The 14,917-nt window shown below is 42.0% G+C and overlaps 1 long non-coding RNA gene across 4 annotated transcripts in view; it reads right to left on the bottom strand.

The window, feature by feature from the left end:
- Positions 1–827: 827 nt before the first annotated feature.
- Positions 828–14,917, bottom strand: part of LOC103891736 (uncharacterized) — an 83,163-nt gene continuing 69,073 nt past the window's right edge. The window contains exons 2-5 of one of the 4 annotated variants that reach the window (XR_008510650.2): positions 8,413–8,548; positions 4,570–4,698; positions 4,042–4,143; positions 828–3,537 (exon numbers count right to left, since the gene is read on the bottom strand). This is a non-coding gene — a long non-coding RNA (uncharacterized LOC103891736). The remainder of the gene's footprint in view (positions 3,538–4,041; positions 4,144–4,569; positions 4,699–8,412; positions 8,549–14,917) is intronic. The other 3 variants (XR_008510649.2, XR_010141628.1, XR_010141627.1) reach the window with 3 other exon arrangements.

The following is a 14,917-nucleotide window of genomic DNA, read 5'->3' as shown; positions in this document are numbered from 1 at the left end:
GGGTGACATATTCCTCCTGCTTTATGCCTGAACTTTGGTTTTCCCATCTGAATAAAGCAGCGGTTTGTAAAGCTTGGATCCCGGGGTTTTGGAGAAAGCCTCCTGCACCATTCAACCTCTAATCCAAATGAACACTGAATAGATCCTAAAGGCCATTGATTTGGAAGAAATAAAATTTCGTCTTGTCCGTCTGTCTCCATCAGCCCTGTCCCCATCTCTCCATGGGGCTCAACCACTTCTCTTCTAGTGCCTCCCAACCCTAGGCCTCAGGAGGTCATCGCAGCTTGCACTGAACCCTACCCAGGTTGCCCTGTCCACTGAGTTGTACACTCACCTTTCAGCTCAGTCACCTCCTCCTTGAAGCCTTCCTGATACGCCCCTGTCTGAAAGAACTAACCGCCACCGCTTCTGTGCCCCTGTTCCCTGCCAAGACTTCCATCACAGCTTCCAGAGTCTTCTGTGACCTCTACCTCTACCAACACCTCCGAGGCAAGGACGAAATCTTCTTACCTTTTCACCAGGCCCTGCCTTTCTAGGCACTCAATACAAATGTGTCAGTCAATGAATGTGTGACTCCTCCACAAAGATGACCTGTTCCCTTTTCAAACTCGTCTGGGATAAATGCGTATTAGTACAAATGCAGAGCAGGGTAGGTCAAGAACGCAAGTATAATTCTGGAGCCCAAATAGCTAAGAGAGAATGCCGACTGAGGTTTCCCTGCAAGCCTTCCCTGCTGGTCAGCTTCTCTGTGGGACTCTAAACATTGTGAGCTCTCCCTCGTTAGGGACTTTGATTATTTTTTTTTATTTTTTTATTTTATTATTATTATACTTTAACTTTTAGGGTACATGCGCACAATGTGCAGGTTTGTTACATATGTATACATGTGCCATGTTGGTGTGCTGCACCCATTAACTCGTCATTTAGCATTAGGTATATCTCCTAATGCTATCCCTCCCCACTCCGCCCACCCCATAACAGTCCCCAGAGTGTGATGTTCCCCTTCCTGTGTCCATGTGTTCTCATTGTTCAATTCCCACCTATGAGTGAGAACATGCGGTGTTTGGTTTTTTGTCCTTGCGATAGTTTGCTGAGAATGATGGTTTCCAGTTTCATCCATGTCCCTACAAAGGACATGAACTCTTCATTTTTTATGGATGATTTTAACAGTGCTTCAGAGAGGGAAGGATAGAGGGGGCCCTGCAGAACTTTACAAAATCCCTCTTTTGTTTAAATGGAGAAACTGAGGCACATGAATGAGAAGGGAGTTGCTTCCAGCTTTCAGCCAACGAAGGTGGCAGGCTGCTCCGTGTTTGCTCATAGCCCATTATCTCTTCCTTCAAAATGATGCTGAATCCCACAGAAACCCAGGGTTGAAGAGGATTTTGAGTCATCCGGGCCTCTCTACTCAAAGTGTGGTTCCTGGACCAGCAGCAGTGGCCTCACTCTGGAGCTGCTTAGAAATGCAGAATCTCAGGCCCCACCCCAGTCTCACTGAACCAGAATCTGCATTTTTTTTTTTTTCGAGACAGGGTCTCACTCTGTTACCCAGGCTGGAGTACAGTGGTGTGGTCATGGCTCACTGCAGCCTCAGTCTCCCAGGGCTCAGGTAATCCTCCCACCTCAGCCTCCCAGGTAGCTGGGACTATAGATCCACCTCACCACACTCAGCTAATTTTTGCATTTTTTATAGGGTTGTGCCATGTGGCTGAGGCTGGTCTCGAACTCCTGGGCTCAAGCAATTCTCCTGCTTCAGCCTCCCAAAGTGCTGGGATTGCAGGCATCAGCCACTGCGCCCAGCCTAGAATCCACATTTTCACCACATGCCCTGGTGCTGTGTGTGCATCTTAAAGTCTGAAATGCACTGAGCAAGTCCACTGGGGCTCCCAAACATTCACCTAGCCCACAGGTGGCTGTAGTCAGCAGGAAATCCGTAAACATACTGATACCTGAGCCTCACCCCAGGCAGGTACAGCCAGGAAACAGGAATTGTTTTAAAGCTCCACCAGGAGAGTCTAATGGGCAACACAGTTTAAGAACTACTGATCTGGTCATGTCCATACTGGTCCACCAGCCTGGTCCATCTTTGGACAGTTAGAAGTTCTTCCTCCAATAGTAGAAAGCTCTTTCTCAGAGGTAATCTAACTGTCCAGAGTTCTCTGGCTGACTTCCTGGTCATTTGGTTCATGTCACTGCAGACTCGGCTGCTGATGACAAAACTGCACACCTGACACAGGTGTGCACGGGTCCAGTTTATCTTATATGACGTGCCTTAAATGCGTCATATTGTATTTAGAGTGGATGATCTCTCTGGTTGGAGTTACTATTTTCTCTTACAAAACAGTGGTCTCTGGGCCATTCCTAGGCATCTGGAATGGTCCTGTCCTAAGGGAACTAATTAGAATAATGGTGAGGAGGCTTTTTATCTATGGTTTTAAATTTAGTGCTGTTGATGGTTTCTTTTGCTTTTAAAAAATACTACATAAAGGAGATAAATTTCCTAAAAGAATCTTCAAATATTTTTGTGTAGAACCTTAATTCTTCGCATTATGTCATTTTGGTTTCCTGGCATTATATCATCTATATGACTAGAGGTTTCTGACTTACCTTGAAACGAACTCAAGAGCTTATATGCTGAAAAATATATACAGTGAGATTCAGTTAGAAGTGAAGGTGGGTAAAAATAGCTCTCTCTCTCTCTCCTCCTGCTGTTATTTTTTTCTTCATTTAGTGCTTTGATGACTGTATTTCCATCCTATCACTTCAGTTGCTGAATCGTATGCACTTGCAGTTGTGGGAATGTAGAGAAAGAAGACAGTCCCTTCTGGTGAGCTGTGAAAGTCCCCTCAGATGATTAACAGATGAGAGCTAGAAAGTGTAGCATTTCAAAGCTGCCAAAACTTTGCGGAATATTTTACATTTCAGTGGATTCATCTGTTTAACAGCCATTGCTGGCCTGGTGTGCTCCCCTTCAAGACATGTGCTTTTGGTTTGGGTCTTTATTGGTTTTGTCCTTTATTTCCACTCTTTCCTTTACATAGCCAGATAGGAAAGCATATTCATCAAGTGGTGTATGGCGTGAATCGAAACAAATATGCCTTTTCTTCTGAGGAAAAGACAGGTCTAAAAACAGTTTGAGGCGATTGATCCTCACACTGCTGGTGCTGCTTTTGATAGGCGTGGAGAAGGTGGTGGTGGGAGCAGAGTTGTGATTAAAGACCATCCTCCATTATGCTTCACGACACTAAAAGAGGTTCCAGAAAGTTTAAACCATGGTAATAGCCATGCAACGGCCATAAGGACCAAGTTGATAGATTTTTAAAAATTCAATCATAAATCCAAGGGAAAGTGTTCCCATTTCCTCCCCCCACTGAGAAATGTGGTAGGCATGTGGAAACTGGAGTCTTTAAACATATTCATTTGTGCCAAGGTTGGCATTTGTTTCAGTGGCTTCCATAGAAAAAGTCCAGATTCATTCTGCGGGTGTACATGACCTCCACAGATGCAGCCGGCATAGGGAACATGTAGGAATTTCTACTGAGGGACAAAGATGATACAGAGAACTTGGTGAGTGAGATCCCTGTTTATAGTAGGAGGATTTAAATAAAATGAATATCCTAAATATCAGAATGTGTGTCTGTGTATGAGAGAGAGTGGAAAAGAGAGAGAGGGAAGAGAGACTGTGGTAGACTGTGCACCAGTATGGAGTCCTGGACTTTTCATGAGCAGCAATGACAATCATTCTACTAAATTAACATCCTATCTTGACCAACTCATTTGGCAGCAACAAGAAGTTCACAGCCCAAAGCGGGTGCTGACCTCCCCATCCCCACTCCACCCACACTATATCTGTATAAAGTACAACGCTATACCTTGCTGCTCATAAGATGACCCGTCAACATTCCTTTTTCCCATTTTCCATGACCACGTTTACCTGGCCGGCTAGATTGTGTGGGGTGTGCTCCTAATTCTAAAGGCAGAAAGATTAGATGGTGAGGGAGGGGCACAAAGAGAGGGTAGGGTAGAGGCAGAGGTATTTACCTGAAGATATGGGGGCTCCTCTAAGATAAAATGCAATGCTTCATCCCTTCTCTTTATGGTGCCAGGTATTTCAACAGCTTCTCCCTCATCTTTACACCACCCCTAAACAGGGAAGATTATATTGAGTAATCATATACAAACAGAAGTGCACTAACAGTAAATGTTCAGCTCGATGACATTTCAGATTGTAACATAGAACATGTTCAACCCCTGAAAGTTTCTCTTATGCATCTTCCTCATAAATAGTCCCACTCAGAAAGAAAACATTATTGTGTCATCTGTCACTGCAAATTGACTTCAAAATGACAGAAAGTTAAATATTCTAGAGAGAGGCAACCAAAATAAATACATTCACTAATCATAATGATGGTAATAAAAACCATTTATGGATCATTTACCATGTGCAGGCACTAAGCCAAGTGCTTTCTTTTATCATCATAGTTTATCTTCATATCAACACTATGAGGAATACCTTATCCTCATTTAATAGGTGAGGATATTTCAGCCCAGAAAAATTATGTAATTTACCGTAGTTCACACAGCTAGTAGGAGGTGGAGCCAAGATTTGAACACGGGTTTGTTTTTGCAGGTCGTGAGCCCTGAATCACTGTGCTGTATCATCAAGAAGTTCACACTGGGTGGAGTTCAGATGATATTCTATCCAGGAAATAAAGGAAAATATTCTATCAAGCCACAGGCTTGGAATTTCTTATGGTCTTACCTCATTCCTTAACAAACGACAGATTTCATCAAGCTACATAACTAGCTTCAACTAACTAAAATGCTTGATTAACGTGGATTATTGCTAATCATTCATTTATTCATTCAACAAATATCTATTTGTCCCCTCCCCCCATCACATCAGACCCTGCGAGAGACATTAGGAATACAGCAGTAAACAAAACAATTTATAATCTAGTATATCCACTTTTAATAGTCTGGTCAAATGGAGAAAACACCTTTGTAAATCAGAATTTGTTTCTAAAAACCAAATCTTGTTTTCTACACCAAGACCATTTAAAATCTTATCATGATCAATATTCCAGCTGTCAGAGACTGAGCCTGTGATATTTGTTTTCCTGTATTTCTAAGGTAAGAGAAGTGATTAATACATTTTCCAAAGATTTGTCGCAAGTTCTTCAACAAAAATGCCCCATATGGTAAACCTTCTGGTTATTGGGGGTTTTGTTAAATAGTATAAACAGTAACTCAATGTTTTTTCAAATAGTGCTTGAATTCTTGACTCCAAACAATGGGTGCTGTTTGGCATATGATTTGCATATTGTTCCTATAATATCCAAATTAACTGACCTCGGTTTTCCCCACCCCACCACCTGCCTTGTACCCTTTGCTCTATCCCTTCCTTCCTTCCTTCTTTCCTTCCTTCCTTCCTTCCTTCCTTCCTTCCTTCCTTCCTTCCTTCCTTCCTTCCTTCCTTCCTTTCTTTCTTTCTTTCTTTCTTCCTTTCTTGCTTTTTCTTTTCTTTCTTTCTTTCTTTCACTTTAAGTTGTGGGATATATGTGCAGAACATGCAGGTTTGTTACATAGGTATACACGTGCCATGGTGGTTTGCTGTACCCATCAACCCGCCATCTACATTAGGTGTTTCTCCTAATGCTACCCCTCACCTAGCACCCCGCCCCCTGACAGGCCCTGGTATGAGATGTTCCCCTCCCTGTGTCCATGTGTTCTAATTATTCAATTCCCACTTATGAGTGAGAACATGCAGTGTTTGGTTTTCTGTTCCTGTGTTAGTTTGCTGAGAATGATGGTTTCCAGCTTCATCCATGTCTCTGCAAAGGACATGAACTCATCCTTTTTTATGGCTGCATAGTATTCCATGGTGTATATGTGCCACATTTTCTTTATCCAGTGTATCATTGATGGGCATTTGGGTTGGTTCCAAGTCTTTGCTAATGTGAATAGTGCTGCAATAAACATACATGTGCATGTGTCTTTATAGTAGAATGATTTATAATCCTTTGGGCATATACCCAGTAATGGGATCACTGGGTCAAATGGTATTTCTGGTTCTAGATCCTTGAGGAATTGCCACACTGACTTCCACAATGGTTGAACTAATTTACACTCCCACCAACAGTATAAAAGCATTCCTATTTCACCACATCCTCTCAAGCATCTGTTGTTTCCTGACTTTTTAATGATCACCATTCTAACTGGTGTGAGATGGTGTCTCATTGTGGTTTTGATTTGCATTTCTCTAATGACCAGTGATAATGAGCTTTTTTTCTTATGTTTGTTGGCCACATTAATGTTTCAGGTCTTCTCTGTGGTGGATCCCCTCGGTGGGCACTGATGTGGATCACAAAGATCTGCACATTATATGCTTACTCCCTTGGCCCATCCACATGCTTCTTCCCAAGACCTCTTTGTTTCTGATTTTCTAATCTTGTTCTTGTCAGATATTTGACCAACCAGGCAGACCATTTGCCACTTCCCTGGAGTCTATGTATATCCTTATTTCAGGTCACTTCTCCCTCCACACCAAGTTTGTGGCAAGGTATGCTTCTTGAATTTCTGCCCTTAATTTCAGGCCATCCCTTGAGTGACAGCATTCATTTTAGCATGCCATGATATATTGGGCTGACTTCTCTGTGAGCCCCAAACTGGGTTTTTCCTCCTCAATCAGCTGGTCCTTGGGAAAACTTCCCCTGTGTCCATAAGCATGAGCCAGGAGAGAGGTGAGGTAGCTGGGGGATTCTTTCCTCATCTCCCGACAGTCTCCTAGAACCTCTTAATTCCCTGGCACCTCAATGAGAATGTAAACCTGGGAACACTTAAGCAGAGAGGTTGCAGGAATTTGGGCCAGCAAAACAGAGCCTGCCACACTAGCCAAAACCAGTTATAAAATGGAAATTTTTTAAAAATCCTATTCACTATATTAACCAGGAATAAATTTAATAATAAAGGCATAGAACTTATATAAAGAAAGCCATAAAATCTTATTGAAGATCTTAAAATAAGACCCCCAAAATTGGATAGACATAGTATGTTCCTGGTATTGGAAAACTTTATACCATAAAACATCAGTCCTCAAATTAACTTAGAAATGAAATGCAATTCAAATTAGCGTCCAGTGCTTCTTTCGTGGACGTTGGGAGTGCATGAAACTATTTTAAAGTTTATATGTAGTAATACCTATCTGAGAATGACCAAGAGAAGTTTAAAAGGGAAAAATATTTGCGAGGTCCTCTTACAAAATTATGCAACTCACTATACTATTTTATGTATACGCATATATACATATACACACATATATATTATATATATATATACACACAATACTGAAGTACACTATAATCTAATACACCACTGACAGAGAAAAAGGTAATAGATCAAGAACAAAATAGGTTCAGAAATAGATTACAGTCTATATGGGAGCAAAATACATATAAAGGTGGCATTTTAATTCCATGTGAAGAGGACCATTCATATATGAAATGATGCAGGAATAACTGGCTGGCTATCAGGGCTGGATGGAATGCTATATCTCAAAACTCACATCATAAACAAAAATAAATTCCAGATGAAATACTCGAAAACTATGAGTTTGGAGAATGTTCAGTGCTACCCACACGAGAAGTAGGTGTGCTGGGCTCTGTCCTCAGGCAGGGAGTAATGCGAGCCTCATTGCTTCAAGCTTTGAACTTAAAAGCTTGAACTTGAAAGTTTCCCTGGCCAATGACTGGGATGATGAAGGGAACAGGTCCTGTGCCCTGAAGCACTTTTCAAAAATGAGCTTGTCCCCGCCCTGGGACAATGCATGTTTTGATCCCAGCTTGCCAAGATTAAGCTTTGTGTGCCTTGGAAAGTGACTTGACATCTCCAGACCTCCATTTCCTCACCCATGAAAGACTGTGGAGACTCAAAGAGAAGACAAAGGTAACACACTCAAAACAGTTCTTGGCACATAGTAAGCACCCGGTAAGTGCTACCCAATATTAGTTTTATTATTGTCATTAATATTGTTTCTGTTCTCCTCTGTTCAGCTGGCGAGTAAAATCAACTGGCTATTACCAGAAAACATCCTCCCTCAACATTCTGGGCATGAAGTGCTTCTCCTCTAATCATTAATACACAGGCAGCGGTCCTGACAGAAACAGTTAAACCAGAGTGGGTCACGACTGCATTTATTCCCATTAGCATCTGCTTTCTAATGCTTACTATAGTTATTATTATTATTGTTCTGCAGCCCCATGACTTTAACACATGGCTGTTTATTTTCCTTTATAATGTTTTTCAAAGGCTGTTATCCCACTCTTTGTGAAAGTCTCACCTAACTAGGTCTACTTGGAGCCTATCATTTGCTAATGTATTTTTTTTTCTGTTAAAGAAATTTTCCCTACTAACTTAGAAAAGGAAGAAACAGTGTCCAGCTTGACCTATCCAGTTAGACTAATCCCCATATCATGATTGTTCTGTTTTAATTAGACTTCCCAACAGTTTTCCCAGGTCCAAACGGAGACTCCTCAGGGATCCGTGAGATCTGAAAAAGATTTTCCATAAAGTAATCTTAGAAAAGCAGAAATCCTGAAACACATCTCCTTTTGCTCTATAACTGCAGAACTTGCCCTGGTGGGTGGCCCACTGTGGCCCCTCATACATCCCAGACTCCTCCCAGCCATGTCTAAGTGTTCATTTCCTAGGTGGTTTCAGATAGTGCCAATTCTTATACTGAATTAGGAATTAGAGATTCTCTTTGCTCACTTCAATGGATAATGGGCTTTCAGCAGAGGAGGCGAATGTTCATTAAACATGGCCAGGCATGGTGGCTTGCACCTGTAATCCCAGCTCTTTGGGAGGCTGAGGCAGGTGGATCACTTGAGGCCAGGAGTTGAAGACCAGCCTGGCCCACATGGTGAACTCCGTCTCTACTAAAAATGCAAAAACACCCAGCAAGCTAAATAAATGGTTATTGTTTTAAATTACTAAGTTTTCAGGGGCTGTTATGCAGCTATAGATAACTGATACAGACAATACCATGAAAATACTATAATAGTAAATACATAATTGGATTATGATGAGAATTAGTGAGATTATATATATGATACATTTAGCACCTAGCACAGAAGAAATCCTCTATAAATGTCTATTATCATTATCATCCTCCTCTTAATCATTCCATTCTACAAATGAGAAAACTGAGGTTTAGAAAAGTTTAGGAAATGCTCAGTAAACAGCTAAGTCTGGTTTCAAACACTATCTGCTTCTAAAGCTGTGAGCTATTCTCTGTGGAAAATTTCTTTCTGTTTGCTCTGTCTTCAAGTCATTGGTACACCCAAATGCTAAATGAATTCACCAGAATTCAAATAGGAAAATGGTTCTCACTCTACCCCTCTTCTCCTTTGAATCTGTAACAAACCTTTAAATAAAAGTTGATAACACAGATATTTTTGTATATCTATATATTCACACACGAAGAAAAGTGTTCGACATTTTCAGTTAATTGCTTAAAATGAAAACACTCAAATTAGAGTTTGGAAGGATACTCCAAGTTGTCTTCAAATTCTTATTTGTTAAAATATTCTAATAGAAACTGGTTCACATCTCAACGCAGAAACAGTCTCCAGTATGGTTATCTAGGCAGCAGTCCCCAACCTTTGTGGCACCAGGGAACGACTTTGCAGAAGACAATTTGTCCACAGACTGGAGGTGGTGGGGATGGTTTCAGGATGATTCAAGTGCATTACATGTATTGTGCACTTTATTTCTATTATTATTACATTGTAATATGTAATGAAATAATTATACACTTCACCATAATGTAGAATTAGTGGGAGCCCGGAGCTTGTTTTCCTGCAACTAGATGGTCCTGTCTGGGGGTGATGAGAGACAGTGGCAGATCATTAGGTATTAGATTCTCATAAGGAGACCGGGCACGGTGGCTCATGCCTGTAATCCCAACAGTTTGAGAGGCTGAGGTGGGCAGATCACTTGAGGTCAGGAGTTCGAGACCAGCCTGGTCAATATGGTGAAAGCTCTACTAAAAATACAAAAATTAGCTGGGCGTGGTGGCATGTGACTGTAATCTCAGCTACTTGGTAGGCTGGGGCAGGAGAATCGTGTGAACCTGGGAGACGGAAGTTGCAGTGAGCCGAGATCACGCCATTGCACTCCAGCCTGGGCGTCTGAGCAAGATTCCATCTCAAAAAAAAAAAAAAAAAAAAAAAAGATTCTCATAAGGGGCATACAACCTAGATCCCTTGCATGCACAGTCGTGAGAGGGCATTTGCACTCATATGAGAAGCTGATTCTGGTACTGGTCCATAGCCTGGGAGTTGGAGACCCCTGATCTATGGAATAGTCTTGTTGCTTAGAATGCTCGGCAGAAGTCAATCAAATGTTGCTGAGTAAAGTAATAAAAGGAAAGAAAATCTTAAAGGTTCTTAATAATTGTTAGTCCTACAACACCATATACTTTTTTTTTTTTCCAGGTAAGGGCCAAGGGTAAGGGTCATGAGCATGTGAGTAAGTTGACTTTGACATATTCACATGAATTAGTAGGCAGAATCCCATTGAAGACATGAATCGGCTACACTGCTGTGTACCTTTACCAGGAAGGCAGATGTGGTATGGGTGAAATGTTTGGGAAGGGGACACAGATGACTTGAATGTGTTTATCTTCCATTCTGATAAAAATCCAGTGATTTTTATACTGCCACGGATCAAATGGAATCATAGCTAAAAGGTGAAATTTACATCCTTGTGTTCATCTTCTTGTGATAATTCAATCATGTAACTAGGTTTATGGTCATTTTATAAATTACCACTCCCATTCCTAGAGGAGTGAGAAATACGTTCCTCATTATACCACATACACTGTGTGCCAGGGAAGGAACTGGAAGGCAAAAAGCCAGACTGATGGGTAAAGGATTCTTCAGCCACCATGGGAATTAATTAATGGAATTCTTTTCCAGAATGAACAACAATGTCATTCCTTATGGCAGAGACTGCAGGGATTCACCAGATATTCACTCTTTCTCTTTTCGTATCAACAGAACTGTATTTCCCAGCCTCCTGGCAGCCAGAAGTAGCCAGGTGACCAAGTGGTATCTAGGCAGAAGGCCTTTTGCTCTTCTGCTTCCTCCTGGAATGCAGATGTGATGGTTGGAACTATAGCAGCCAATTTGCAATTATTTCATACACAAGTGTTTTGAATCTCAGCTCAAGTTCCCTCACTTATGAGTTGAGCAATTAATCTCACTGTGCTATGCCTCAATGTCCTCACCTGTCAAATCCAGATAACAATAGTACCTGGTCATGGATAAGTTTAGCCACATAGAGGTCCTTGCAGAATGATTGTGTATAGTGAATGTTTGGTCAAAGACAGGTGCATTCTGTAGAAGTACCAAGAATAGAGGTAATAATGGTAGTCAGGGTAATTTTCTCAGTAGTAACAATTATAATAATAAAGTGAGCTGAGGGCCAAACTTAAAATAGCACTTAAAATGCTACTATGAAGAGTTTGGATTTTATTCCATGAAAAGAACATGTTGAATAATCTTAAACAGGAGAAAGACGTGACTCTATCCAAGATATAGGAAAGCCTTGGATGGATTCAATGTTGGAGATGGAATTAACTTCTCCTGATACCAACTGTTACATTGAAGGGTAAAGGGCATTAAATAAGAAGGATGCTTATTTGCTCAGAAATTAATTTGATGTCCTCAGTAACAATTACTGAAATGGTTGAATGGGGTGGGAGTTTTTTATCTAAATGACTCTGCTCTGCAGGGGTTGATTAAGCCACAGGTAGGAGTTTTGTCCTAGATATTCCTTTGTAGGGTGCTCTGGGCTTGACTGTTGGCAAAATTTCCTAAAGCAGTGTTTTCCTGCACTTTCAGCATAAGCACAGACACAGTAATTTTTTTGAAACTGTAGTTGGCCCCTAACTTACTTGAAGATTCTGAAACATTTTCAAATTCCAAGTGCAGCAACTGCAACTGATTGAGACATCAAATTACTTGGGTTCTTGGCATTAATGAGAAAAAAAGTATTATTTAAGTCATCTTTGGTTTCAAAACAGGGGACTATAATTTGCTCCCAAGTTTGAAACTGCTGTGTATTCCATCCCTCTTCAAGGAAACGGCGGGTATGTGATTTGCTATGGAAATGTTCTATGCAAAAACTGTAAGGCCTTAATGGACCATCCCGAGTTAAACTACATAAAAACCATTATTGAGCAGGATCCTATTTCTCTACTTATTTGGATATAACCAGAAATATAAAGTGACTATTATTATTCATTTAAAATCACTTCAGCTGGCTGGGCACATGGCTCACACCTATAATCCCAGCACTTCGGGAGGCTGAGGTGGGCAGATCACTTGAGGTCAGGAGTTCGAGAGCAGCCTGGCCAACACGGCTACTGAAAATACAAAAATTAGCCAGAAATCGATTGAACCTGGGAGGCGGAGTTTGCAGTGAGCCGAGATGGTGCCACTGTACTCCAGCCTGGGCAACAGAGTGAGACTTCGTCTCAATAAAACAAAACAAAATAAAAAAATAAAATCGCTTGAGCTGATAAAAAGCCTAATGAAAAATTTGAAATCATCAAATACCCCACTGCTGTTGCAAATTCATGTATTATCAGACATTTGTATTTGGACCACTTTCAGCCACTGGGATACCATATGCCCATTTCCCTCTTCCATTTAGGGGAAGACGAACACCTCCTTGTGCTCATCTTCTTGTGATAATTCAATCATGTAACCAGGTTTATGGCCATTTTATAAATTATCACTCCTAGTCCTAGAGGAGTAAGAAATACGCCCCTCGCTATACCACATACACTGTGTCCCAGGGAAGGAACTGGAAGGCAAAAAGCCAGGCTGATGGGTAAATGATTCTTCAGCCACCATGGCAATCAATTACTGGAATTCTTTTCAGAACGAACAACAAAGTCATTCCTCGGAGCAGAGACTGTGGGGATTCACCAAATATTCACTCTTTCTCTTTTCGTATCAACAAAACTGTGTTTCCTAGCCTCCTGGCAACCAGGAGTGGCCAGGTGACCAAGTGTTCACTAAGTGGTCTAGGCAGAAGGCCTAGATTCTACCTGATTCTACCTGGTGGCAGCTAAACTACTTAGGTGCATTCTGAAAGCTTGTTCCCAAGGCCTGTGATTATAGAAAACAGAAAAGGGGAAATGGGGTCCGGGAAGGGTTTACACGTGGATCATGATTGGCCAGCTGGTAGAGGCCTTCTGGAAGCCCATGCTGAAGATGCTGAGGCTGTGGATTCAGAGGCAAAACAGACGTGACTGATCAGTAGTGTCTACTGTGAGCCCAGGAGTGGGGAACAGCCCCATGAGGGCCAGGACTTACCATTCCTGAGGACCTTTATCTCAGGAAGGAGACATGGTGTGGAAAGGCTGTCAAATCAGCAGTCTCTTTTTAACTGGTCTTGGTTCAAAGAGGATTTAAGGCAACTTACAAATATATGCAATACATATGTGTGGAAATCCAAAACAGTTAGATCTGGGGCAGGCCATGCTTGGATTTTTACTATCCAAGAGTGTCCTTGGGGCAGTCATGTGACCTCTATGAGCCTCAGTTTCCTCATCTGTGAAATAGGGTGGAATGATCCAGACACCTTCTGAGGTCTCTTCTACCCCTAATCCATATGCTCTTCAAAATGTCCCACACAACCAAGGGAATGATCTTTTGTATGATCAAATAACTTCCAGAGAGCTTATGTGGAAGTCTCCCCGCTAACTATTGCTCCATTTAACCCTTAAGAACCCCTCTGAATGAGGTGGCTACTATTACCCCATTTTACAGATAAGAACACTGGGGATCCCAGAAAGTTAAGTAAATTGACCGAGATCACAGATATAGCAAGAACAAAGAAAAGGGAAGTGTATCACAAAGCTTGAGATAAATGAAAAGGCTGGGAGAAACAGCCCTAATTTCACAGATGATGTGGGTTATGATGAAGGAACAGGAACTTGAGTCCATGCCCCTGAGGCTGGTGGGGGTCTCCGCCCAGCTCTCCACTGAGGACGTCCAACAGTGGGAGCATCTCACCCTGGCCATGTCAGTTTCTCCTCAGGAAGTCCTCAGGCCTGGTCTCTACAGCAAAGTAAGACAAATTTGGAGTGATTGTGAAGGCAACAGAATTTGGCCAGGGATTTGGCCACATAATTTTCTAGTCCCTCCTTACTTTGTTTCTTTGGCTTCCAATATCACATGCATCCCTTTGCCAAATTTAGGCTTTCTGGTTTACCACAGAATGGCCAGGGTAACCACAGTACACCGATGGGGAGCCAGGAGGGGGCCTGAGGTCACACCAGCAAGCTGGCAGCTGCCTCTGGGGTGGAGATCCAGGCAGCCTTGGAGCTGGGGCAGCCACAGCCCTGCCTCTGCGTTCAGTTTGACCTTGAAAAGATGGTCTCTCCCCTCCAGAAAATCAGGGCACAGGCCCCTCAGCTAATACTGGGAGAGAAGCTGGGCTTTCTGCTAAGTACCTGGAAATCCTTTACAGGTAAGAGGCTTTAGGCATTGCTGCTTGAAATGTGGTACAAAGACCAACAGCAACAGCATCTCCAGGGAGCTGGTTAGACATGAAGAACCTCAGAACCTATAGAACCAGAGTCGGCGTTTGAGTAGGTCCCTGGGGGAACTTTCAGACACTCTGGAGTACCACGCAATTTATGGACATTGAAACAGTCTGATGTGTGTGCCCCAAACTAGGCCAATTAAATCAAAATCCCTAGGGAGGATGCCCAGGCTTGGGTAGTTTTTAAAGCTCCCCAGGTGATTTTAAGGTGCAGCCTAGGTTAAGAACCACTGATTTCTCATTCCTTGCAACCTCTCTCCTCAATCAAAAGCTGCACTAGCTGTTTCTAGACGAC

Source organism: Pongo abelii, chromosome 8 (genome assembly GCF_028885655.2).
Source record: "Pongo abelii isolate AG06213 chromosome 8, NHGRI_mPonAbe1-v2.0_pri, whole genome shotgun sequence".
In the NCBI taxonomy this organism is placed as follows: Eukaryota; Metazoa; Chordata; class Mammalia; order Primates; family Hominidae; genus Pongo; species Pongo abelii.
This window is presented reverse-complemented; position numbering and strand designations above follow the sequence as displayed.